We start from the raw sequence: 27866 nt of genomic DNA on the forward strand, positions 1-27866 counted from the left end.
ACCCATTTTTAAGCCCCTCCCACCGGTTTTAAGCCACTCCCACCGTTTTTAAGCCACTCCCACTTTTCTATTAAGCCACTCCCACTTTTCTATAAAGCCCCTCCCACTTTTCTATTAAGCCACACCCATTTTTAAGCTCCTCCCACCGGTTTTAAGCCACTCCCACCGTTTTTAAGCCACTCCCACTTTTCTATTAAGCCCCTCCCACTTTTCTATTAAGCCACACCCATTTTAAGCCCCTCCCACCGTTTTTAAGCCACTCCCACCGTTTTTAAGCCACTCCCACTTTCCTATTAAGCCACTCCCACTTTTCTATAAAGCCCCTCCCACTTTTCTATTAAGCCACACCCATTTTTAAGCTCCTCCCACCGGTTTTAAGCCACTCCCACCGTTTTTAAGCCACTCCCACTTTTCTATTAAGCCCCTCCCACTTTTCTATTAAGCCACGCCCATTTCTAAGCCCCTCCCGCCGTTTTTAAGCCACTCCCACCGTTTTTAAGCCACTCCCACTTTTCTATTAAGCCCCTCTCACTTTTCTATTAAGCCATGCCCATTTTAAGCCACTCCAACCGTTTTAAAGCCCCTCCCCTTTTAAACCCCACCCACTTTCAACCCTCACTTTCAACCCTAACCCTAACCCAACCCTCACTTTCAACCCTAACCCTAACCCTAATCCAACCCTCACTTTTAACCCTAACCCTAACTCCACTCACTTTTAAGCCCCTCCCACCGTTTTTAAGCCACTCCCACCGTTTTTAAGCCACTCCCACTTTTCTATTAAGCCCCTCCCACTTTTCTATTAAGCCACGCCCATTTTTAAGCCACTCCCACCGTTTTTAAGCCCCTCCCCTTTTAAACCCCACCCACTTTCAACCCTCACTTTCAACCCTAACCCTAACCCAACCCTCACTTTCAACCCTAACCCTAACCCTAATCCAACCCTCACTTTTAACCCTAACCCTAACCCTCCCACTTTTCTATTAAGCCACACCCATTTTAAGCCCCTCCCACCGTTTTTAAGCCACTCCCACCGTTTTTAAGCCACTCCCACTTTTCTATTAAGCCCCTCCCACTTTTCTATTAAGCCACGCCCATTTCTAAGCCCCTCCCGCCGTTTTTAAGCCACTCCCACCGTTTTTAAGCCACTCCCACTTTTCTATTAAGCCCCTCTCACTTTTCTATTAAGCCATGCCCATTTTAAGCCACTCCAACCGTTTTAAAGCCCCTCCCCTTTTAAACCCCACCCACTTTCAACCCTCACTTTCAACCCTAACCCTAACCCAACCCTCACTTTCAACCCTAACCCTAACCCTAATCCAACCCTCACTTTTAACCCTAACCCTAACTCCACTCACTTTTAAGCCCCTCCCACCGTTTTTAAGCCACTCCCACCGTTTTTAAGCCACTCCCACTTTTCTATTAAGCCCCTCCCACTTTTCTATTAAGCCACGCCCATTTTTAAGCCACTCCCACCGTTTTTAAGCCCCTCCCCTTTTAAACCCCACCCACTTTCAACCCTCACTTTCAACCCTAACCCTAACCCAACCCTCACTTTCAACCCTAACCCTAACCCTAATCCAACCCTCACTTTTAACCCTAACCCTAACCCTCCCACTTTTCTATTAAGCCACACCCATTTTAAGCCCCTCCCACCGTTTTTAAGCCACTCCCACCGTTTTTAAGCCACTCCCACTTTTCTATTAAGCCACTCCCACTTTTATATAAAGCCCCTCCCACTTTTCTATTAAGCCACACCCATTTTTAAGCTCCTCCCACCGGTTTTAAGCCACTCCCACCGTTTTTAAGCCACTCCCACTTTTCTATTAAGCCCCTCCCACTTTTCTATTAAGCCACACCCATTTTAAGCCCCTCCCACCGTTTTTAAGCCACTCCCACCGTTTTTAAGCCACTCCCACTTTTCTATTAAGCCACTCCCACTTTTCTATAAAGCCACTCCCACTTTTCTATTAAGCCCCTCCCACTTTTCTATTAAGCCACGCCCATTTTTAAGCCACTCCCACCGTTTTTAAGCCCCTCCCCTTTTAAACCCCACCCACTTTCAACCCTCACTTTCAACCCTAACCCTAACCCAACCCTCACTTTCAACCGTAACCCTAACCCTAATCCAACCCTCACTTTTAACCCTAACCCTAACCCTCCCACTTTTCTATTAAGCCACACCCATTTTAAGCCCCTCCCACCGTTTTTAAGCCACTCCCACCGTTTTTAAGCCACTCCCACTTTTCTATTAAGCCACTCCCACTTTTATATAAAGCCCCTCCCACTTTTCTATTAAGCCACACCCATTTTTAAGCTCCTCCCACCGGTTTTAAGCCACTCCCACCGTTTTTAAGCCACTCCCACTTTTCTATTAAGCCACTCCCACTTTTCTATTAAGCCACTCCCATTTTTAAGCCACTCCCACGCTTTTTAAGCCACGCCCACTTTTCTATTAAGCCCCTCCCACTTTTCTATTAAGCCACGCCCATTTCTAAGCCCCTCCCGCCGTTTTTAAGCCACTCCCACCGTTTTTAAGCCACTCCCAATTTTCTATTAAGCCCCTCCCACTTTTCTATTATGCCACTCCCGTTTTTAAGCCCCTCCCACCTTTTTTAAGCCCCTCCCCTTTTAAACCCCACCCACTTTCAACCCTCACTTTCAACCCTAACCCTAACCCTCACCCAACCCTCACTTTCAACCCTAACCCTAACCTTAACCCTAATCCAACCCTCACTTTCAACCCTAACCCTAACCTTAACCCTAATCCAACCCTCACTTTTAACCCTAACCCTAACTCCACTCACTTTTAAGCCCCTCCCACCGTTTTTAAGCCCCTCCCACCGTTTTTAAGCCACTCCCACTTTTCTATTAAGCCCCTCCCACTTTTCTATTAAGCCACACCCATTTTTAAGCCCCTCCCATCGGTTTTAAGCCACTCCCACCGTTTTTAAGCCACTCCCACTTTTCTATTAAGCCACTCCCACTTTTCTATAAAGCCCCTCCCACTTTTCTATTAAGCCACACCCATTTTTAAGCTCCTCCCACCGGTTTTAAGCCACTCCCACCGTTTTTAAGCCACTCCCACTTTTCTATTAAGCCACTCCCACTTTTCTATTAAGCCACTCCCATTTTTAAGCCACTCCCACGCTTTTTAAGCCACTCCCACTTTTCTATTAAGCCCCTCCCACTTTTCTATTAAGCCACGCCCATTTCTAAGCCCCTCCCGCCGTTTTTAAGCCACTCCCACCGTTTTTAAGCCACTCCCACTTTTCTATTAAGCCCCTCTCACTTTTCTATTAAGCCATGCCCATTTTTAAGCCACTCCAACCGTTTTAAAGCCCCTCCCCTTTTAAACCCCACCCACTTTCAACCCTCACTTTCAACCCTAACCCTAACCCTAACCCAACCCTCACTTTCAACCCTAACCCTAACCCTAATCCAACCCTCACTTTTAACCCTAACCCTAACTCCACTCACTTTTAAGCCCCTCCCACCGTTTTTAAGCCACTCCCACCGTTTTTAAGCCACTCCCACTTTTCTATTAAGCCACACCCATTTTTAAGCCCCTCCCATCGGTTTTAAGCCACTCCCACCGTTTTTAAGCCACTCCCAATTTTCTATTAAGCCCCTCCCACTTTTCTATTATGCCACTCCCATTTTTAAGCCCCTCCCACCTTTTTTAAGCCCCTCCCCTTTTAAACCCCACCCACTTTCAACCCTCACTTTCAACCCTAACCCTAACCCTCACCCAACCCTCACTTTCAACCCTAACCCTAACCTTAACCCTAATCCAACCCTCACTTTCAACCCTAACCCTAACCTTAACCCTAATCCAACCCTCACTTTTAACCCTAACCCTAACTCCACTCACTTTTAAGCCCCTCCCACCGTTTTTAAGCCCCTCCCACCGTTTTTAAGCCACTCCCACTTTTCTATTAAGCCCCTCCCACTTTTCTATTAAGCCACACCCATTTTTAAGCCCCTCCCACCGGTTTTAAGCCACTCCCACCGTTTTTAAGCCACTCCCACTTTTCTATTAAGCCACTCCCACTTTTCTATAAAGCCCCTCCCACTTTTCTATTAAGCCACACCCATTTTTAAGCTCCTCCCACCGGTTTTAAGCCACTCCCACCGTTTTTAAGCCACTCCCACTTTTCTATTAAGCCCCTCCCACTTTTCTATTAAGCCACACCCATTTTAAGCCCCTCCCACCGTTTTTAAGCCACTCCCACCGTTTTTAAGCCACTCCCACTTTCCTATTAAGCCACTCCCACTTTTCTATAAAGCCCCTCCCACTTTTCTATTAAGCCACACCCATTTTTAAGCTCCTCCCACCGGTTTTAAGCCACTCCCACCGTTTTTAAGCCACTCCCACTTTTCTATTAAGCCCCTCCCACTTTTCTATTAAGCCACGCCCATTTCTAAGCCCCTCCCGCCGTTTTTAAGCCACTCCCACCGTTTTTAAGCCACTCCCACTTTTCTATTAAGCCCCTCTCACTTTTCTATTAAGCCATGCCCATTTTAAGCCACTCCAACCGTTTTAAAGCCCCTCCCCTTTTAAACCCCACCCACTTTCAACCCTCACTTTCAACCCTAACCCTAACCCAACCCTCACTTTCAACCCTAACCCTAACCCTAATCCAACCCTCACTTTTAACCCTAACCCTAACTCCACTCACTTTTAAGCCCCTCCCACCGTTTTTAAGCCACTCCCACCGTTTTTAAGCCACTCCCACTTTTCTATTAAGCCCCTCCCACTTTTCTATTAAGCCACGCCCATTTTTAAGCCACTCCCACCGTTTTTAAGCCCCTCCCCTTTTAAACCCCACCCACTTTCAACCCTCACTTTCAACCCTAACCCTAACCCAACCCTCACTTTCAACCCTAACCCTAACCCTAATCCAACCCTCACTTTTAACCCTAACCCTAACCCTCCCACTTTTCTATTAAGCCACACCCATTTTAAGCCCCTCCCACCGTTTTTAAGCCACTCCCACCGTTTTTAAGCCACTCCCACTTTTCTATTAAGCCACTCCCACTTTTATATAAAGCCCCTCCCACTTTTCTATTAAGCCACACCCATTTTTAAGCTCCTCCCACCGGTTTTAAGCCACTCCCACCGTTTTTAAGCCACTCCCACTTTTCTATTAAGCCCCTCCCACTTTTCTATTAAGCCACACCCATTTTAAGCCCCTCCCACCGTTTTTAAGCCACTCCCACCGTTTTTAAGCCACTCCCACTTTTCTATTAAGCCACTCCCACTTTTCTATAAAGCCACTCCCACTTTTCTATTAAGCCCCTCCCACTTTTCTATTAAGCCACGCCCATTTTTAAGCCACTCCCACCGTTTTTAAGCCCCTCCCCTTTTAAACCCCACCCACTTTCAACCCTCACTTTCAACCCTAACCCTAACCCAACCCTCACTTTCAACCCTAACCCTAACCCTAATCCAACCCTCACTTTTAACCCTAACCCTCCCACTTTTCTATTAAGCCACACCCATTTTAAGCCCCTCCCACCGTTTTTAAGCCACTCCCACCGTTTTTAAGCCACTCCCACTTTTCTATTAAGCCACTCCCACTTTTATATAAAGCCCCTCCCACTTTTCTATTAAGCCACACCCATTTTTAAGCTCCTCCCACCGGTTTTAAGCCACTCCCACCGTTTTTAAGCCACTCCCACTTTTCTATTAAGCCCCTCCCACTTTTCTATTAAGCCACGCCCATTTTTAAGCCACTCCCACCGTTTTTAAGCCCCTCCCCTTTTAAACCCCACCCACTTTCAACCCTCACTTTCAACCCTAACCCTAACCCAACCCTCACTTTCAACCCTAACCCTAACCCTAATCCAACCCTCACTTTTAACCCTAACCCTAACCCTCCCACTTTTCTATTAAGCCACACCCATTTTAAGCCCCTCCCACCGTTTTTAAGCCACTCCCACCGTTTTTAAGCCACTCCCACTTTTCTATTAAGCCACTCCCACTTTTATATAAAGCCCCTCCCACTTTTCTATTAAGCCACACCCATTTTTAAGCTCCTCCCACCGGTTTTAAGCCACTCCCACCGTTTTTAAGCCACTCCCACTTTTCTATTAAGCCCCTCCCACTTTTCTATTAAGCCACACCCATTTTAAGCCCCTCCCACCGTTTTTAAGCCACTCCCACCGTTTTTAAGCCACTCCCACTTTTCTATTAAGCCACTCCCACTTTTCTATAAAGCCACTCCCACTTTTCTATTAAGCCCCTCCCACTTTTCTATTAAGCCACGCCCATTTTTAAGCCACTCCCACCGTTTTTAAGCCCCTCCCCTTTTAAACCCCACCCACTTTCAACCCTCACTTTCAACCCTAACCCTAACCCAACCCTCACTTTCAACCGTAACCCTAACCCTAATCCAACCCTCACTTTTAACCCTAACCCTAACCCTCCCACTTTTCTATTAAGCCACACCCATTTTAAGCCCCTCCCACCGTTTTTAAGCCACTCCCACCGTTTTTAAGCCACTCCCACTTTTCTATTAAGCCACTCCCACTTTTATATAAAGCCCCTCCCACTTTTCTATTAAGCCACACCCATTTTTAAGCTCCTCCCACCGGTTTTAAGCCACTCCCACCGTTTTTAAGCCACTCCCACTTTTCTATTAAGCCACTCCCACTTTTCTATTAAGCCACTCCCATTTTTAAGCCACTCCCACGCTTTTTAAGCCACGCCCACTTTTCTATTAAGCCCCTCCCACTTTTCTATTAAGCCACGCCCATTTCTAAGCCCCTCCCGCCGTTTTTAAGCCACTCCCACCGTTTTTAAGCCACTCCCAATTTTCTATTAAGCCCCTCCCACTTTTCTATTATGCCACTCCCGTTTTTAAGCCCCTCCCACCTTTTTTAAGCCCCTCCCCTTTTAAACCCCACCCACTTTCAACCCTCACTTTCAACCCTAACCCTAACCCTCACCCAACCCTCACTTTCAACCCTAACCCTAACCTTAACCCTAATCCAACCCTCACTTTCAACCCTAACCCTAACCTTAACCCTAATCCAACCCTCACTTTTAACCCTAACCCTAACTCCACTCACTTTTAAGCCCCTCCCACCGTTTTTAAGCCCCTCCCACCGTTTTTAAGCCACTCCCACTTTTCTATTAAGCCCCTCCCACTTTTCTATTAAGCCACACCCATTTTTAAGCCCCTCCCATCGGTTTTAAGCCACTCCCACCGTTTTTAAGCCACTCCCACTTTTCTATTAAGCCACTCCCACTTTTCTATAAAGCCCCTCCCACTTTTCTATTAAGCCACACCCATTTTTAAGCTCCTCCCACCGGTTTTAAGCCACTCCCACCGTTTTTAAGCCACTCCCACTTTTCTATTAAGCCACTCCCACTTTTCTATTAAGCCACTCCCATTTTTAAGCCACTCCCACGCTTTTTAAGCCACTCCCACTTTTCTATTAAGCCCCTCCCACTTTTCTATTAAGCCACGCCCATTTCTAAGCCCCTCCCGCCGTTTTTAAGCCACTCCCACCGTTTTTAAGCCACTCCCACTTTTCTATTAAGCCCCTCTCACTTTTCTATTAAGCCATGCCCATTTTTAAGCCACTCCAACCGTTTTAAAGCCCCTCCCCTTTTAAACCCCACCCACTTTCAACCCTCACTTTCAACCCTAACCCTAACCCTAACCCAACCCTCACTTTCAACCCTAACCCTAACCCTAATCCAACCCTCACTTTTAACCCTAACCCTAACTCCACTCACTTTTAAGCCCCTCCCACCGTTTTTAAGCCACTCCCACCGTTTTTAAGCCACTCCCACTTTTCTATTAAGCCACACCCATTTTTAAGCCCCTCCCATCGGTTTTAAGCCACTCCCACCGTTTTTAAGCCACTCCCAATTTTCTATTAAGCCCCTCCCACTTTTCTATTATGCCACTCCCATTTTTAAGCCCCTCCCACCTTTTTTAAGCCCCTCCCCTTTTAAACCCCACCCACTTTCAACCCTCACTTTCAACCCTAACCCTAACCCTCACCCAACCCTCACTTTCAACCCTAACCCTAACCTTAACCCTAATCCAACCCTCACTTTCAACCCTAACCCTAACCTTAACCCTAATCCAACCCTCACTTTTAACCCTAACCCTAACTCCACTCACTTTTAAGCCCCTCCCACCGTTTTTAAGCCCCTCCCACCGTTTTTAAGCCACTCCCACTTTTCTATTAAGCCCCTCCCACTTTTCTATTAAGCCACACCCATTTTTAAGCCCCTCCCACCGGTTTTAAGCCACTCCCACCGTTTTTAAGCCACTCCCACTTTTCTATTAAGCCACTCCCACTTTTCTATAAAGCCCCTCCCACTTTTCTATTAAGCCACACCCATTTTTAAGCTCCTCCCACCGGTTTTAAGCCACTCCCACCGTTTTTAAGCCACTCCCACTTTTCTATTAAGCCCCTCCCACTTTTCTATTAAGCCACACCCATTTTAAGCCCCTCCCACCGTTTTTAAGCCACTCCCACCGTTTTTAAGCCACTCCCACTTTCCTATTAAGCCACTCCCACTTTTCTATAAAGCCCCTCCCACTTTTCTATTAAGCCACACCCATTTTTAAGCTCCTCCCACCGGTTTTAAGCCACTCCCACCGTTTTTAAGCCACTCCCACTTTTCTATTAAGCCCCTCCCACTTTTCTATTAAGCCACGCCCATTTCTAAGCCCCTCCCGCCGTTTTTAAGCCACTCCCACCGTTTTTAAGCCACTCCCACTTTTCTATTAAGCCCCTCTCACTTTTCTATTAAGCCATGCCCATTTTAAGCCACTCCAACCGTTTTAAAGCCCCTCCCCTTTTAAACCCCACCCACTTTCAACCCTCACTTTCAACCCTAACCCTAACCCAACCCTCACTTTCAACCCTAACCCTAACCCTAATCCAACCCTCACTTTTAACCCTAACCCTAACTCCACTCACTTTTAAGCCCCTCCCACCGTTTTTAAGCCACTCCCACCGTTTTTAAGCCACTCCCACTTTTCTATTAAGCCCCTCCCACTTTTCTATTAAGCCACGCCCATTTTTAAGCCACTCCCACCGTTTTTAAGCCCCTCCCCTTTTAAACCCCACCCACTTTCAACCCTCACTTTCAACCCTAACCCTAACCCAACCCTCACTTTCAACCCTAACCCTAACCCTAATCCAACCCTCACTTTTAACCCTAACCCTAACCCTCCCACTTTTCTATTAAGCCACACCCATTTTAAGCCCCTCCCACCGTTTTTAAGCCACTCCCACCGTTTTTAAGCCACTCCCACTTTTCTATTAAGCCACTCCCACTTTTATATAAAGCCCCTCCCACTTTTCTATTAAGCCACACCCATTTTTAAGCTCCTCCCACCGGTTTTAAGCCACTCCCACCGTTTTTAAGCCACTCCCACTTTTCTATTAAGCCCCTCCCACTTTTCTATTAAGCCACACCCATTTTAAGCCCCTCCCACCGTTTTTAAGCCACTCCCACCGTTTTTAAGCCACTCCCACTTTTCTATTAAGCCACTCCCACTTTTCTATAAAGCCACTCCCACTTTTCTATTAAGCCCCTCCCACTTTTCTATTAAGCCACGCCCATTTTTAAGCCACTCCCACCGTTTTTAAGCCCCTCCCCTTTTAAACCCCACCCACTTTCAACCCTCACTTTCAACCCTAACCCTAACCCAACCCTCACTTTCAACCCTAACCCTAACCCTAATCCAACCCTCACTTTTAACCCTAACCCTCCCACTTTTCTATTAAGCCACACCCATTTTAAGCCCCTCCCACCGTTTTTAAGCCACTCCCACCGTTTTTAAGCCACTCCCACTTTTCTATTAAGCCACTCCCACTTTTATATAAAGCCCCTCCCACTTTTCTATTAAGCCACACCCATTTTTAAGCTCCTCCCACCGGTTTTAAGCCACTCCCACCGTTTTTAAGCCACTCCCACTTTTCTATTAAGCCCCTCCCACTTTTCTATTAAGCCACACCCATTTTAAGCCCCTCCCACCGTTTTTAAGCCACTCCCACCGTTTTTAAGCCACTCCCACTTTTCTATTAAGCCACTCCCACTTTTCTATAAAGCCCCTCCCACTTTTCTATTAAGCCACACCCATTTTTAAGCTCCTCCCACCGGTTTTAAGCCACTCCCACCGTTTTTAAGCCACTCCCACTTTTCTATTAAGCCACTCCCACTTTTCTATTAAGCCACTCCCATTTTTAAGCCACTCCCACGCTTTTTAAGCCACGCCCACTTTTCTATTAAGCCCCTCCCACTTTTCTATTAAGCCACGCCCATTTCTAAGCCCCTCCCGCCGTTTTTAAGCCACTCCCACCGTTTTTAAGCCACTCCCACTTTTCTATTAAGCCCCTCTCACTTTTCTATTAAGCCATGCCCATTTTTAAGCCACTCCAACCGTTTTAAAGCCCCTCCCCTTTTAAACCCCACCCACTTTCAACCCTCACTTTCAACCCTAACCCTAACCCTAACCCAACCCTCACTTTCAACCCTAACCCTAACCCTAATCCAACCCTCACTTTTAACCCTAACCCTAACTCCACTCACTTTTAAGCCCCTCCCACCGTTTTTAAGCCACTCCCACCGTTTTTAAGCCACTCCCACTTTTCTATTAAGCCACACCCATTTTTAAGCCCCTCCCATCGGTTTTAAGCCACTCCCACCGTTTTTAAGCCACTCCCAATTTTCTATTAAGCCCCTCCCACTTTTCTATTATGCCACTCCCATTTTTAAGCCCCTCCCACCTTTTTTAAGCCCCTCCCCTTTTAAACCCCACCCACTTTCAACCCTCACTTTCAACCCTAACCCTAACCCTCACCCAACCCTCACTTTCAACCCTAACCCTAACCTTAACCCTAATCCAACCCTCACTTTCAACCCTAACCCTAACCTTAACCCTAATCCAACCCTCACTTTTAACCCTAACCCTAACTCCACTCACTTTTAAGCCCCTCCCACCGTTTTTAAGCCCCTCCCACCGTTTTTAAGCCACTCCCACTTTTCTATTAAGCCCCTCCCACTTTTCTATTAAGCCACACCCATTTTTAAGCCCCTCCCACCGGTTTTAAGCCACTCCCACCGTTTTTAAGCCACTCCCACTTTTCTATTAAGCCACTCCCACTTTTCTATAAAGCCCCTCCCACTTTTCTATTAAGCCACACCCATTTTTAAGCTCCTCCCACCGGTTTTAAGCCACTCCCACCGTTTTTAAGCCACTCCCACTTTTCTATTAAGCCCCTCCCACTTTTCTATTAAGCCACACCCATTTTAAGCCCCTCCCACCGTTTTTAAGCCACTCCCACCGTTTTTAAGCCACTCCCACTTTCCTATTAAGCCACTCCCACTTTTCTATAAAGCCCCTCCCACTTTTCTATTAAGCCACACCCATTTTTAAGCTCCTCCCACCGGTTTTAAGCCACTCCCACCGTTTTTAAGCCACTCCCACTTTTCTATTAAGCCCCTCCCACTTTTCTATTAAGCCACGCCCATTTCTAAGCCCCTCCCGCCGTTTTTAAGCCACTCCCACCGTTTTTAAGCCACTCCCACTTTTCTATTAAGCCCCTCTCACTTTTCTATTAAGCCATGCCCATTTTAAGCCACTCCAACCGTTTTAAAGCCCCTCCCCTTTTAAACCCCACCCACTTTCAACCCTCACTTTCAACCCTAACCCTAACCCAACCCTCACTTTCAACCCTAACCCTAACCCTAATCCAACCCTCACTTTTAACCCTAACCCTAACTCCACTCACTTTTAAGCCCCTCCCACCGTTTTTAAGCCACTCCCACCGTTTTTAAGCCACTCCCACTTTTCTATTAAGCCCCTCCCACTTTTCTATTAAGCCACGCCCATTTTTAAGCCACTCCCACCGTTTTTAAGCCCCTCCCCTTTTAAACCCCACCCACTTTCAACCCTCACTTTCAACCCTAACCCTAACCCAACCCTCACTTTCAACCCTAACCCTAACCCTAATCCAACCCTCAATTTTAACCCTAACCCTAACCCTCCCACTTTTCTATTAAGCCACACCCATTTTAAGCCCCTCCCACCGTTTTTAAGCCACTCCCACCGTTTTTAAGCCACTCCCACTTTTCTATTAAGCCACTCCCACTTTTATATAAAGCCCCTCCCACTTTTCTATTAAGCCACACCCATTTTTAAGCTCATCCCACCGGTTTTAAGCCACTCCCACCGTTTTTAAGCCACTCCCACTTTTCTATTAAGCCCCTCCCACTTTTCTATTAAGCCACACCCATTTTAAGCCCCTCCCACCGTTTTTAAGCCACTCCCACCGTTTTTAAGCCACTCCCACTTTTCTATTAAGCCACTCCCACTTTTCTATAAAGCCACTCCCACTTTTCTATTAAGCCCCTCCCACTTTTCTATTAAGCCACGCCCATTTTTAAGCCACTCCCACCGTTTTTAAGCCCCTCCCCTTTTAAACCCCACCCACTTTCAACCCTCACTTTCAACCCTAACCCTAACCCAACCCTCACTTTCAACCCTAACCCTAACCCTAATCCAACCCTCACTTTTAACCCTAACCCTCCCACTTTTCTATTAAGCCACACCCATTTTAAGCCCCTCCCACCGTTTTTAAGCCACTCCCACCGTTTTTAAGCCACTCCCACTTTTCTATTAAGCCACTCCCACTTTTATATAAAGCCCCTCCCACTTTTCTATTAAGCCACACCCATTTTTAAGCTCCTCCCACCGGTTTTAAGCCACTCCCACCGTTTTTAAGCCACTCCCACTTTTCTATTAAGCCCCTCCCACTTTTCTATTAAGCCACACCCATTTTAAGCCCCTCCCACCGTTTTTAAGCCACTCCCACCGTTTTTAAGCCACTCCCACTTTTCTATTAAGCCACTCCCACTTTTCTATAAAGCCCCTCCCACTTTTCTATTAAGCCACACCCATTTTTAAGCTCCTCCCACCGGTTTTAAGCCACTCCCACCGTTTTTAAGCCACTCCCACTTTTCTATTAAGCCACTCCCACTTTTCTATTAAGCCACTCCCATTTTTAAGCCACTCCCACGCTTTTTAAGCCACGCCCACTTTTCTATTAAGCCCCTCCCACTTTTCTATTAAGCCACGCCCATTTCTAAGCCCCTCCCGCCGTTTTTAAGCCACTCCCACCGTTTTTAAGCCACTCCCACTTTTCTATTAAGCCCCTCTCACTTTTCTATTAAGCCATGCCCATTTTTAAGCCACTCCAACCGTTTTAAAGCCCCTCCCCTTTTAAACCCCACCCACTTTCAACCCTCACTTTCAACCCTAACCCTAACCCTAACCCAACCCTCACTTTCAACCCTAACCCTAACCCTAATCCAACCCTCACTTTTAACCCTAACCCTAACTCCACTCACTTTTAAGCCCCTCCCACCGTTTTTAAGCCACTCCCACCGTTTTTAAGCCACTCCCACTTTTCTATTAAGCCACACCCATTTTTAAGCCCCTCCCATCGGTTTTAAGCCACTCCCACCGTTTTTAAGCCACTCCCAATTTTCTATTAAGCCCCTCCCACTTTTCTATTATGCCACTCCCATTTTTAAGCCCCTCCCACCTTTTTTAAGCCCCTCCCCTTTTAAACCCCACCCACTTTCAACCCTCACTTTCAACCCTAACCCTAACCCTCACCCAACCCTCACTTTCAACCCTAACCCTAACCTTAACCCTAATCCAACCCTCACTTTCAACCCTAACCCTAACCTTAACCCTAATCCAACCCTCACTTTTAACCCTAACCCTAACTCCACTCACTTTTAAGCCCCTCCCACCGTTTTTAAGCCCCTCCCACCGTTTTTAAGCCACTCCCACTTTTCTATTAAGCCCCTCCCACTTTTCTATTAAGCCACACCCATTTTTAAGCCCCTCCCACCGGTTTTAAGCCACTCCCACCGTTTTTAAGCCACTCCCACTTTTCTATTAAGCCACTCCCACTTTTCTATAAAGCCCCTCCCACTTTTCTATTAAGCCACACCCATTTTTAAGCTCCTCCCACCGGTTTTAAGCCACTCCCACCGTTTTTAAGCCACTCCCACTTTTCTATTAAGCCCCTCCCACTTTTCTATTAAGCCACACCCATTTTAAGCCCCTCCCACCGTTTTTAAGCCACTCCCACCGTTTTTAAGCCACTCCCACTTTCCTATTAAGCCACTCCCACTTTTCTATAAAGCCCCTCCCACTTTTCTATTAAGCCACACCCATTTTTAAGCTCCTCCCACCGGTTTTAAGCCACTCCCACCGTTTTTAAGCCACTCCCACTTTTCTATTAAGCCCCTCCCACTTTTCTATTAAGCCACGCCCATTTCTAAGCCCCTCCCGCCGTTTTTAAGCCACTCCCACCGTTTTTAAGCCACTCCCACTTTTCTATTAAGCCCCTCTCACTTTTCTATTAAGCCATGCCCATTTTAAGCCACTCCAACCGTTTTAAAGCCCCTCCCCTTTTAAACCCCACCCACTTTCAACCCTCACTTTCAACCCTAACCCTAACCCAACCCTCACTTTCAACCCTAACCCTAACCCTAATCCAACCCTCACTTTTAACCCTAACCCTAACTCCACTCACTTTTAAGCCCCTCCCACCGTTTTTAAGCCACTCCCACCGTTTTTAAGCCACTCCCACTTTTCTATTAAGCCCCTCCCACTTTTCTATTAAGCCACGCCCATTTTTAAGCCACTCCCACCGTTTTTAAGCCCCTCCCCTTTTAAACCCCACCCACTTTCAACCCTCACTTTCAACCCTAACCCTAACCCAACCCTCACTTTCAACCCTAACCCTAACCCTAATCCAACCCTCAATTTTAACCCTAACCCTAACCCTCCCACTTTTCTATTAAGCCACACCCATTTTAAGCCCCTCCCACCGTTTTTAAGCCACTCCCACCGTTTTTAAGCCACTCCCACTTTTCTATTAAGCCACTCCCACTTTTATATAAAGCCCCTCCCACTTTTCTATTAAGCCACACCCATTTTTAAGCTCATCCCACCGGTTTTAAGCCACTCCCACCGTTTTTAAGCCACTCCCACTTTTCTATTAAGCCCCTCCCACTTTTCTATTAAGCCACACCCATTTTAAGCCCCTCCCACCGTTTTTAAGCCACTCCCACCGTTTTTAAGCCACTCCCACTTTTCTATTAAGCCACTCCCACTTTTCTATAAAGCCACTCCCACTTTTCTATTAAGCCACACCCATTTTTAAGCTCCTCCCACCGGTTTTAAGCCACTCCCACCGTTTTTAAGCCACTCCCACTTTTCTATTAAGCCCCTCCCACTTTTCTATTAAGCCACACCCATTTTAAGCCCCTCCCACCGTTTTTAAGCCACTCCCACCGTTTTTAAGCCACTCCCACTTTTCTATTAAGCCACTCCCACTTTTCTATAAAGCCCCTCCCACTTTTCTATTAAGCCACACCCATTTTTAAGCTCCTCCCACCGGTTTTAAGCCACTCCCACCGTTTTTAAGCCACTCCCACTTTTCTATTAAGCCACTCCCACTTTTCTATTAAGCCACTCCCATTTTTAAGCCACTCCCACGCTTTTTAAGCCACTCCCACTTTTCTATTAAGCCCCTCCCACTTTTCTATTAAGCCACGCCCATTTCTAAGCCCCTCCCGCCGTTTTTAAGCCACTCCCACCGTTTTTAAGCCACTCCCACTTTTCTATTAAGCCCCTCTCACTTTTCTATTAAGCCATGCCCATTTTTAAGCCACTCAACCGTTTTAAAGCCCCTCCCCTTTTAAACCCCACCCACTTTCAACCCTCACTTTCAACCCTAACCCTAACCCTAACCCAACCCTCACTTTCAACCCTAACCCTAACCCTAATCCAACCCTCACTTTTAACCCTAACCCTAACTCCACTCACTTTTAAGCCCCTCCCACCGTTTTTAAGCCACTCCCACCGTTTTTAAGCCACTCCCACTTTTCTATTAAGCCCCTCCCACTTTTCTATTAAGCCACACCCATTTTTAAGCCCCTCCCATCTGTTTTAAGCCACTCCCACCGTTTTTAAGCCACTCCCAATTTTCTATTAAGCCCCTCCCACTTTTCTATTATGCCACTCCCATTTTTAAGCCCCTCCCACCTTTTTTAAGCCCCTCCCCTTTTAAACCCCACCCACTTTCAACCCTCACTTTCAACCCTAACCCTAACCCTCACCCAACCCTCACTTTCAACCCTAACCCTAAGTTTAACCCTAATCCAACCCTCACTTTTAACCCTAACCCTAACTCCACTCACTTTTAAGCCCCTCCCACTTTTCTATTAAGTCTCGCCCACTTTTCTATTAAGCCACACCCATTTTTAAGCCACTGCCATTTTTAAGCCACTCCCACCGTTTTTAAGCCCCTCCCACTTTTCTACTAAGCCCGCCCACTTTTCTATTAAGCCACACCCATTTTTAAGCCCCTCCTACCGTTTTTAAGCCACTCATACCGTTTTTAAGCCCTCCCACTTTTCTATTAAGCCCCTACCACTTTTCTATTAAGCCACACCCATTTTTAAGCCCCTCCCACCGTTTTTAAGCCACTCCCACCGTTTTTAAGCCACTACCACTTTTCTATTAAGCCCCTCCCATTTTTCTATTAAGCCACTCCCATTTTTAAGCCACTCCCACGGGTTTTTAGCCACTCCCACTTTTCTATTAAGCCCCTCCCACTTTTCTATTAAGCCACACCCATTTTTAAGCCCCTCCCACCGTTTTTAAGCCACTCCCACCGTTTTTAAGCCACTCTCACTTTTCTATTAAGCCCCTCCCACTTTTCTATTAAGCCACACCCATTTTTAAGCCCCTCCCACTTTCCCATTAAGCCACACCCACTATTCTATTAAGCCACACCCATTTTAAGCCCCTCCCACCGTTTTTAAGCCCCTCCCCTTTAAAATTCCACCCATTTCAACCCTCACTTTCAACCCTAACCCTAACCCTAACCCTAAATATATTTTATGCACTGTATATGAGCTGGCGATTTCTAAGTCTGTGGTTCCGAGAGGGGGTAACCAGGCTCACTAATAAAGGTCAAGCCACTTGGCTGCCAGAATGCCCTGCTTCAGCACAGACCAGTAAGGCATTGTGATACGCGTATCCCCGGTATAGTCAGGGGTTAATGGGAGTCGTCCCCGTCCCCCCAGTATACGTCCAGAACCATGGACCCGGTACTTGTGGTTCGGACTGTCTCCAACCAGCCATAATGTTGTGAGAGTGAAATTATGTCTAAGTCCAGCTTTTGTACATTAGAAGCAACTCTGAAACTTAACCTAAGCGTTTTTCGAAGCTTCTTTTTGGATAACTTCTTATAGGAAGGTCTAGCAGCTCTGAAAATGAACGTGCGCGTCTTTCACTCTTCCCGAGGGACTTAGAAGAATTTTGTGATATTTTTTTATTAAAATGGTGTACTGCACCGACACACTTTATTCGAGCAAATACCCAGTATGTACCTGGCAGATACCTGGAATGCACCGCTCCTCACCTCTGACAAGCCCCGTTGCGTTTGCCTTCCCAGACTGGGTTCATGCCTGGCTGACGGGCGGCTGATCTGTTAAATGAAAATGATTAGGATTTAATAGGCTGCAATGCTTCGCGTGTCTACCAGATGGCATAAATTCATGAATTGTAATGCAGTATATATATAAATACTGTGCAGTATTGCAGCCAGCGGGAATAAAATGCTTCAATCCCTGCCTGGAAAATACCTCAATGCACTCGGGCAGAAAACAGTCACAAACCTCAATACACCCGGGTATACCCGAATTCGTGGGACTAGCCGAGCTCGAATAAAGTGTGTCGCCAGTGTATAAGGGTATATATTTAAATATATTTTATGCACTGTATATGAGCTGGCGATTTCTAAGTCTGTGGTTTCGAGAGGGGGTAACCAGGTTTACTAATAAAGGTCAAGCCACTTGGCTGCCAGAATGCCCTGCTTCAGCACAGACCAGAAAGGCATTGTGATAAGCGAATCCCCGGTATAGTCAGGGGTTAATGGGAGTCGTCCCCGTCCCCCCAGTATACGCCCAGAACCATGGACCCGGTACTTGTGGTTCGGACTGTCTCCAACCAGCCATAAAGTTGTGAGAGTGAAATTATGTCTAAGTCCAGCTTTGGTACATTAGAAGCAACTCTGAAACTTAACCTAAGCGTTTTTCGAAGCTACTTTTCGGCTAACTTCTTATAGGAAGGTCTAGGAGCTCTGAAAATGAACGTGCGCATCTTTCACTCTTCCTGAGGGACTAAGAAGAATTTTGTGATATTTTTTATTAAAATGGTGTATAAGGGTATATATATAAATATTTTATGCACTGTATATGAGCTGGCGATTTCTAAGTCTGTGGTTCCGAGAGGGGGTAACCAGGCTCACTAATAAAGGTCAAGCCACTTGGCTGCCAGAATGCCCTGCTTCAGCACAGACCAGTAAGGCATTGTGATACGCGTATCCCCGGTATAGTCAGGGGTTAATGGGAGTCGTACCCGTCCCCCCAGTATACGCCCAGAACCATGGACCCGGTACTTGTGGTTCGGACTGTCTCCAACCAGCCATAATGTTGTGAGAGTGAAATTATGTCTAAGTCCAGCTTTGGTACATTAGAAGCAACTCTCAAACTTAACCTAAGCGTTTATCGAAGCTACTTTTTGGCTAACTTCTTATAGGAAGGTCTAGGAGCTCTGAAAATGAACGTGCGCGTCTTTCACTCTTCCCGAGGGACTTAGAAGAATTTTGTGATATTTTTTATTAAAATGGTGTATAAGGGTATATATATAAATATATTTTATGCACTGTATATGAGCTGGCGATTTCTAAGTCTGTGGTTCCGAGAGGGGGTAACCAGGCTCACTAATAAAGGTCAAGCCAATTGGCTGCCAGAATGCCCTGCTTCAGCACAGACCAGTAAGGCATTGTGATACGCGTATCCCCGGTATAGTCAGGGGTTAATGGGAGTCGTCCCCGTCCCCCCAGTATACGCCCAGAACCATGGACCCAGTACTTGTGGTTCGGACTGTCTCCAACCAGCCATAATGTTGTGAGAGTGAAATTATGTCTAAGTCCAGCTTCGGTACATTAGAAGCAACTCTGAAACTTAACCTAAGCGTTTTTCGAAGCTTCTTTTTGGATAACTTCTTATAGGAATGTCTAGGAGCTCTGAAAATGAACGTGCGCGTCTTTCACTCTTCCCGAGGGACTTAGAAGAATTTTGTGATATTTTTTATTAAAATGGTGTATAAGGGTATATATTTAAATATATTTTATGCACTGTAATAGAGCTGGCGATTTCTAAGTCTGTGGTTCCGAGAGGGGGTAACCAGGCTCACTAATAAAGGTCAAGCCAATTGGCTGCCAGAATGCCCTGCTTCAGCACAGACCAGTAAGGCATTGTGATACGCGTATCCCCGGTATAGTCAGGGGTTAATGGGAGTCGTCCCCGTCCCCCCAGTATACGCCCAGAACCATGGACCCAGTACTTGTGGTTCGGACTGTCTCCAACCAGCCATAATGTTGTGAGAGTGAAATTATGTCTAAGTCCAGCTTCGGTACATTAGAAGCAACTCTGAAACTTAACCTAAGCGTTTTTCGAAGCTTCTTTTTGGATAACTTCTTATAGGAATGTCTAGGAGCTCTGAAAATGAACGTGCGCGTCTTTCACTCTTCCCGAGGGACTTAGAAGAATTTTGTGATATTTTTTATTAAAATGGTGTATAAGGGTATATATTTAAATATATTTTATGCACTGTAATAGAGCTGGCGATTTCTAAGTCTGTGGTTCCGAGAGGGGGTAACCAGGCTCACTAATAAAGGTCAAGCCAATTGGCTGCCAGAATGCCCTGCTTCAGCACAGACCAGTAAGGCATTGTGATACGCGTATCCCCGGTATAGTCAGGGGTTAATGGGAGTCGTCCCCGTCCCCCCAGTATACGCCCAGAACCATGGACCCAGTACTTGTGGTTCGGACTGTCTCCAACCAGCCATAATGTTGTGAGAGTGAAATTATGTCTAAGTCCAGCTTTGGTACATTAGAAGCAACTCTGAAACTTAACCTAAGCATTTTTCGAAGCTACTTTTTGGCTAACTTCTTATAGGAAGGTCTAGGAGCTCTTAAAATGAACGTGCGCGTCTTTCACTCTTCCCGAAGGACTTGGAAGAATTTTGTGATATTTTTTATTAAAATGGTGTATAAGGGTATATATATAAATATATTTTATGCACTGTATATGAGCTGGCGATTTCTAAGTCTGTGGTTCCGAGAGGGGGTAACCATGCTCACTAATAAAGGTCAAGCCAATTGGCTGCCAGAATGCCCTGCTTCAGCACAGACCAGTAAGGCATTGTGATACGCGTATCCCCGGTATAGTCAGGGGTTAATGGGAGTCGTCCCCGTCCCCCCAGTATACGCCCAGAACCATGGACCCAGTACTTGTGGTTCGGACTGTCTCCAACCAGCCATAATGTTGTGAGAGTGAAATTATGTCTAAGTCCAGCTTTGGTACATTAGAAGCAACTCTGAAACTTAACCTAAGCGTTTTTCGAAGCTACTTTTTGGCTAACTTCTTATAGGAAGGTCTAGGAGCTCTGAAAATGAACGTGCGCGTCTTTCACTCTTCCCGAGGGACTTAGAAGAATTTTGTGATATTTTTTATTAAAATGGTGTATAAGGGTATATATTTAAATATATTTTATGCACTGTAATAGAGCTGGCGATTTCTAAATTTGTGGTTCCGAGAGGGGGTAACCAAGCTCACTAATAAAGGTCAAGCCACTTGGCTGCCAGAATGCCCTGCTTCAGCACAGACCAGAAAGGCATTGTGATAAGCGAATCCCCGGTATAGTCAGGGGTTAATGGGAGTCGTCCCCATCCCCCCAGTATACGCCCAGAACCATGGACCCGGTACTTGTGGTTCGGACTGTCTCCAACCAGCCATAATGTTGTGAGAGTGAAATTATGTCTAACTCCAGCTTTGGTACATTAGCAGCAACTCTGAAACTTAACCTAAGCGTTTTTCGAAGCTACTTTTTGGCTAACTTCTTATAGGAAGGTCTAGGAGCTCTGAAAATGAACGTGCGCGTCTTTCACTCTTCCCAAGGGACTTAGAAGAATTTTGTGATATTTTTTATTAAAATGGTGTATAAGGGTATATATATAAATATATTTTATGCACTGTATATGAGCTGGCGATTTCTAAGTCTGTGGTTCCGAGAGGGGGTAACCAGGCTCACTAATAAAGGTCAAGCCACTTGGCTGCCAGAATGCCCTGCTTCAGCACAGACCAGAAAGGCATTGTGATAAGCGTATCCCCGGTATAGTCAGGGGTTAATGGGAGTCGTCCCCGTCCCCCCAGTATACGCCCAGAACCATGGACCCGGTACTTGTGGTTCGGACTGTCTCCAAAAAGCCATAATGTTGTGAGAGTGAAATTATGTCTAACTCCAGCTTTGGTACATTAGCAGCAACTCTGAAACTTAACCTAAGCGTTTTTCGAAGCTACTTTTTGGCTAACTTCTTATAGGAAGGTCTAGGAGCTCTGAAAATGAACGTGCGCGTCTTTCACTCTTCCCAAGGGACTTAGAAGAATTTTGTGATATTTTTTATTAAAATGGTGTATAAGGGTATATATATAAATATATTTTATGCACTGTATATGAGCTGGCGATTTCTAAGTCTGTGGTTCCTAGAGGGGGTAACCAGGCTCACTAATAAAGGTCAAGCCACTTGGCTGCCAGAATGCCCTGCTTCAGCACAGACCAGTAAGGCATTGTGATATGCGTATCCACAGTATAGTCAGGGGTTAATGGGAGTCGTCCCCGTCCCCCCAGTATACGCCCAGAACCATGGACCCGGTACTTGTGGTTCGGACTGTCTCCATCCAGCCATAATGTTGTGAGAGTGAAATTATGTCTAAGTCCAGCTTCGGTACATTAGAAGCAACTCTGAAACTTAACCTAAGCGTTTATTGAAGCTACTTTTTGGCTAACTTCTTATAGGAAGGTCTAGGAGCTCTGAAAATGAACATGCGCGTCTTTCACTTTTCCCGAGGGACTTAGAAGAATTTTGTGATATTTTTTATTAAAATGGTGTATAAGGGTATACTGCACCGACACACTTTATTCGAGCAAATACCCAGTATGTACCTGGCAGATACCTGGTATGCGCCACTCCTCACCTCTGACAAGCCCCGTTGCGTTTGCCTTCCCAGCCTGGGTTCATGCCTGGCTGACGGGCGGCTGATCTGTTAAATGATAATGATTAGGATTTAATAGGCTGCAATGCTTTGCGTGTCTACCAGATGGCATAAATTCATGAATTGTAATGCAGTATATATATATATACTGTGCAGTATTGCAGCCAGCGGGAATAAAATGCTTCAATCCCTGCCTGGAAAATAACTCAATGCACTCGGGCAGAAAACAGTCACAAACCTCAATACACCCGGGTATACCCGAATTCGTGGGACTAGCCGAGCTAGAATAAAGTGTGTCGCCAGTGTATATATAAATATATTTTATGCACTGTATATGAGCTGGCGATTTCTAAGTCTGTGGTTCCGAGAGGGGGTAACCAGGCTCACTAATAAAGGTCAAGCCACTTGGCTGCCAGAATGCCCTGCTTCAGCACAGACCAGTAAGGCATTGTGATACGCGTATCCCCGGTATAGTCAGGGGTTAATGGGAGTCGTCCCCGTCCCCCCAGTATACGCCCAGAACCATGGACCCAGTACTTGTGGTTCGGACTGTCTCCAACCAGCCATAATGTTGTGAGAGTGAAATTATGTCTAAGTCCAGCTTTGGTACATTAGAAGCAACTCTGAAACTTAACCTAAGCATTTTTCGAAGCTACTTTTTGGCTAACTTCTTATAGGAAGGTCTAGGAGCTCTTAAAATGAACGTGCGCGTCTTTCACTCTTCCCGAAGGACTTGGAAGAATTTTGTGATATTTTTTATTAAAATGGTGTATAAGGGTATATATATAAATATATTTTATGCACTGTATATGAGCTGGCGATTTCTAAGTCTGTGGTTCCGAGAGGGGGTAACCATGCTCACTAATAAAGGTCAAGCCAATTGGCTGCCAGAATGCCCTGCTTCAGCACAGACCAGTAAGGCATTGTGATACGCGTATCCCCGGTATAGTCAGGGGTTAATGGGAGTCGTCCCCGTCCCCCCAGTATACGCCCAGAACCATGGACCCAGTACTTGTGGTTCGGACTGTCTCCAACCAGCCATAATGTTGTGAGAGTGAAATTATGTCTAAGTCCAGCTTTGGTACATTAGAAGCAACTCTGAAACTTAACCTAAGCGTTTTTCGAAGCTACTTTTTGGCTAACTTCTTATAGGAAGGTCTAGGAGCTCTGAAAATGAACGTGCGCGTCTTTCACTCTTCCCGAGGGACTTAGAAGAATTTTGTGATATTTTTTATTAAAATGGTGTATAAGGGTATATATTTAAATATATTTTATGCACTGTAATAGAGCTGGCGATTTCTAAATTTGTGGTTCCGAGAGGGGGTAACCAGGCTCACTAATAAAGGTCAAGCCACTTGGCTGCCAGAATGCCCTGCTTCAGCACAGACCAGAAAGGCATTGTGATAAGCGAATCCCCGGTATAGTCAGGGGTTAATGGGAGTCGTCCCCATCCCCCCAGTATACGCCCAGAACCATGGACCCGGTACTTGTGGTTCGGACTGTCTCCAACCAGCCATAATGTTGTGAGAGTGAAATTATGTCTAACTCCAGCTTTGGTACATTAGCAGCAACTCTGAAACTTAACCTAAGCGTTTTTCGAAGCTACTTTTTGGCTAACTTCTTATAGGAAGGTCTAGGAGCTCTGAAAATGAACGTGCGCGTCTTTCACTCTTCCCAAGGGACTTAGAAGAATTTTGTGATATTTTTTATTAAAATGGTGTATAAGGGTATATATATAAATATATTTTATGCACTGTATATGAGCTGGCGATTTCTAAGTCTGTGGTTCCGAGAGGGGGTAACCAGGCTCACTAATAAAGGTCAAGCCACTTGGCTGCCAGAATGCCCTGCTTCAGCACAGACCAGAAAGGCATTGTGATAAGCGTATCCCCGGTATAGTCAGGGGTTAATGGGAGTCGTCCCCGTCCCCCCAGTATACGCCCAGAACCATGGACCCGGTACTTGTGGTTCGGACTGTCTCCAAAAAGCCATAATGTTGTGAGAGTGAAATTATGTCTAACTCCAGCTTTGGTACATTAGCAGCAACTCTGAAACTTAACCTAAGCGTTTTTTGAAGCTACTTTTTGGCTAACTTCTTATAGGAAGGTCTAGGAGCTCTGAAAATGAACGTGCGCGTCTTTCACTCTTCCCAAGGGACTTAGAAGAATTTTGTGATATTTTTTATTAAAATGGTGTATAAGGGTATATATATAAATATATTTTATGAACTGTATATGAGCTGGCGATTTCTAAGTCTGTGGTTCCGAGAGGGGGTAACCAGGCTCACTAATAAAGGTCAAGCCACTTGGCTGCCAGAATGCCCTGCTTCAGCACAGACCAGTAAGGCATTGTGATATGCGTATCCACAGTATAGTCAGGGGTTAATGGGAGTCGTCCCCGTCCCCCCAGTATACGCCCAGAACCATGGACCCGGTACTTGTGGTTCGGACTGTCTCCATCCAGCCATAATGTTGTGAGAGTGAAATTATGTCTAAGTCCAGCTTCGGTACATTAGAAGCAACTCTGAAACTTAACCTAAGCGTTTATTGAAGCTACTTTTTGGCTAACTTCTTATAGGAAGGTCTAGGAGCTCTGAAAATGAACATGCGCGTCTTTCACTTTTCCCGAGGGACTTAGAAGAATTTTGTGATATTTTTTATTAAAATGGTGTATAAGGGTATACTGCACCGACACACTTTATTCGAGCAAATACCCAGTATGTACCTGGCAGATACCTGGTATGCGCCACTCCTCACCTCTGACAAGCCCCGTTGCGTTTGCCTTCCCAGCCTGGGTTCATGCCTGGCTGACGGGCGGCTGATCTGTTAAATGATAATGATTAGGATTTAATAGGCTGCAATGCTTTGCGTGTCTACCAGATGGCATAAATTCATGAATTGTAATGCAGTATATATATATATACTGTGCAGTATTGCAGCCAGCGGGAATAAAATGCTTCAATCCCTGCCTGGAAAATAACTCAATGCACTCGGGCAGAAAACAGTCACAAACCTCAATACACCCGGGTATACCCGAATTCGTGGGACTAGCCGAGCTAGAATAAAGTGTGTCGCCAGTGTATATATAAATATATTTTATGCACTGTATATGAGCTGGCGATTTCTAAGTCTGTGGTTCCGAGAGGGGGTAACCAGGCTCACTAATAAAGGTCAAGCCACTTGGCTGCCAGAATGCCCTGCTTCAGCACAGACCAGTAAGGCATTGTGATACGCGTATCCCCGGTATAGTCAGGGGTTAATGGGAGTCGTCCCCGTACCCCCAGTATACGCCCAGAACCATGGACCCGGTACTTGTGGTTCGGACTGTCTCCAACCAGCCATAATGTTGTGACAGTGAAATTATGTCTAAGTCCAGCTTCGGTACATTAGAAGCAACTCTGAAACTTAACCTAAGCATTTTTCGAAGCTACTTTTTGGCTAACTTCTTATAGGAAGGTCTAGGAGCTCTGAAAATGAACGTGAGCGTCTTTCACTCTTCCCGAAGGACTTGGAAGAATTTTGTGATATTTTTTATTAAAATGGTGTATAAGGGTATATATATAAATATATTTTATGCACTGTAATAGAGCTGGCGATTTCTAAATCTGTGGTTCCGAGAGGGGGTAACCAGTCTCACTAATAAAGGTCAAGCCACTTGGCTGCCAGAATGCCCTGCTTCAGCACAGACCAGAAAGGCATTGTGATAAGCGAATCCCCGGTATAGTCAGGGGTTAATGGGAGTCCCCCCCGTCCCCCCAGTATACGCCCAGAACCATGGACCCGGTACTTGTAGTTCGGACTGTCTCCAACCAGCCATAATGTTGTGAGAGTGAAATTATGTCGAAGTCCTGCTTCGGTACATTAGAAGCAACTCTGAAACTTAACCTAAGCATTTTTCGAAGCTACTTTTTGGCTAACTTCTTATAGGAAGGTCTAGGAGCTCTGAAAATGAACATGCGCGTCTTTCACTCTTCCCGAAGGACTTGGAAGAATTTTGTGATATTTTTTATTAAAATGGTGTATAAGGGTATATATATAAATATATTTTATGCACTGTATATGAGCTGGCGATTTCTAAGTCTGTGGTTCCGAGAGGGGGTAACCAGGCTCACTAATAAAGGTCAAGCCAATTGGCTGCCAGAATGCCCTGCTTCAGCACAGACCAGTAAGGCATTGTGATACGCGTATCCCCGGTATAGTCAGGGGTTAATGGGAGTCGTCCCCGTCCCCCCAGTATACGCCCAGAACCATGGACCCAGTACTTGTGGTTCGGACTGTCTCCAACCAGCCATAATGTTGTGAGAGTGAAATTATGTCTAAGTCCAGCTTCGGTACATTAGAAGCAACTCTGAAACTTAACCTAAGCGTTTTTCGAAGCTTCTTTTTGGCTAACTTCTTATAGGAAGGTCTAGGAGCTCTGAAAATGAATGTGCGCGTCTTTCACTCTTCCCGAGGGACTTAGAAGAATTTTGTGATATTTTTTATTAAAATGGTGTATAAGGGTATACTGCTGCGGCCAAGTTTATTCGAGAATTTGCCCGTTCTTGGCCGCAGCAGTAGCCTGGCGCGCGCCCGAGAGTGACGGGCGCGCGCCGAAGCAGCGGAAGAGCGCCCTCCGATCGGGGCGCTCTCCTTACCGCTGCCGGGTCCGCCGGGTCCCCCGGAACCCCCTGCCGCTGTACCGCGATCGCGGGACACCAGGGCTCCCTCGGGGAGCCCCTGGACGCGCGTGCAGGGGGCGCACGCTCCCGAAGACGCGTGACCGCGTGTCTATGACGCGCGGCACGCCGAGGGGTGGCCACTAGCAAGCCTGGAAATCTCCCGGCTTGCGGATCTGGCCGCAGAGTGATAAAGCGTGTCGGTAGTGTATATTTAAATATATTTTATGCACTGTATATGAGCTGGCGATTTCTAAGTCTGTGGTTCCGAGAGGGGGTAACCAGGCTCACTAATAAAGGTCAAGCCACTTGGCTGCCAGAATGCCCTGCTTCAGCACAGACCAGTAAGGCATTGTGATACGCGTATCCCCGGTATAGTCAGGGGTTAATGGGAGTCGTCCCCGTCCCCCCAGTATACGCCCAGAACCATGGACCCGGTACTTGTGGTTCGGACTGTCTCCAAAAAGCCATAATGTTGTGACAGTGAAATTATGTCTAAGTCCAGCTTCGGTACATTAGAAGCAACTCTGAAACTTAACCTAAGCATTTTTCGAAGCTACTTTTTGGCTAACTTCTTATAGGAAGGTCTAGGAGCTCTGAAAATGAACGTGCGCGTCTTTCACTCTTCCCGAAGGACTTGGAAGAATTTTGTGATATTTTTTATTAAAATGGTGTATAAGGGTATATATATAAATATATTTTATGCACTGTATATGAGCTGGCGATTTCTAAGTCTGTGGTTCCGAGAGGGGGTAACCAGGCTCACTAATAGAGGTCAAGCCAATTGGCTGCCAGAATGCCCTACTTCAGCACAGACCAGAAAGGCATTGTGATAAGCGAATCCCCAGTATAGTCAGGGGTTAATGGGAGTCGTCCCCGTCCCCCCAGTATACGCCCAGAACCATGGACCCGGTACTTGTGGTTCGGACTGTCTCCAACCAGCCATAATGTTGTGAGAGTGAAATTATGTCTAAGTCCAGCTTTGGTACATTAGAAGCAACTCTGAAACTTAACCTAAG

The sequence above is a fragment of the Ascaphus truei genome, unplaced genomic scaffold, assembly GCF_040206685.1.
Source record: "Ascaphus truei isolate aAscTru1 unplaced genomic scaffold, aAscTru1.hap1 HAP1_SCAFFOLD_152, whole genome shotgun sequence".
In the NCBI taxonomy this organism is placed as follows: Eukaryota; Metazoa; Chordata; class Amphibia; order Anura; family Ascaphidae; genus Ascaphus; species Ascaphus truei.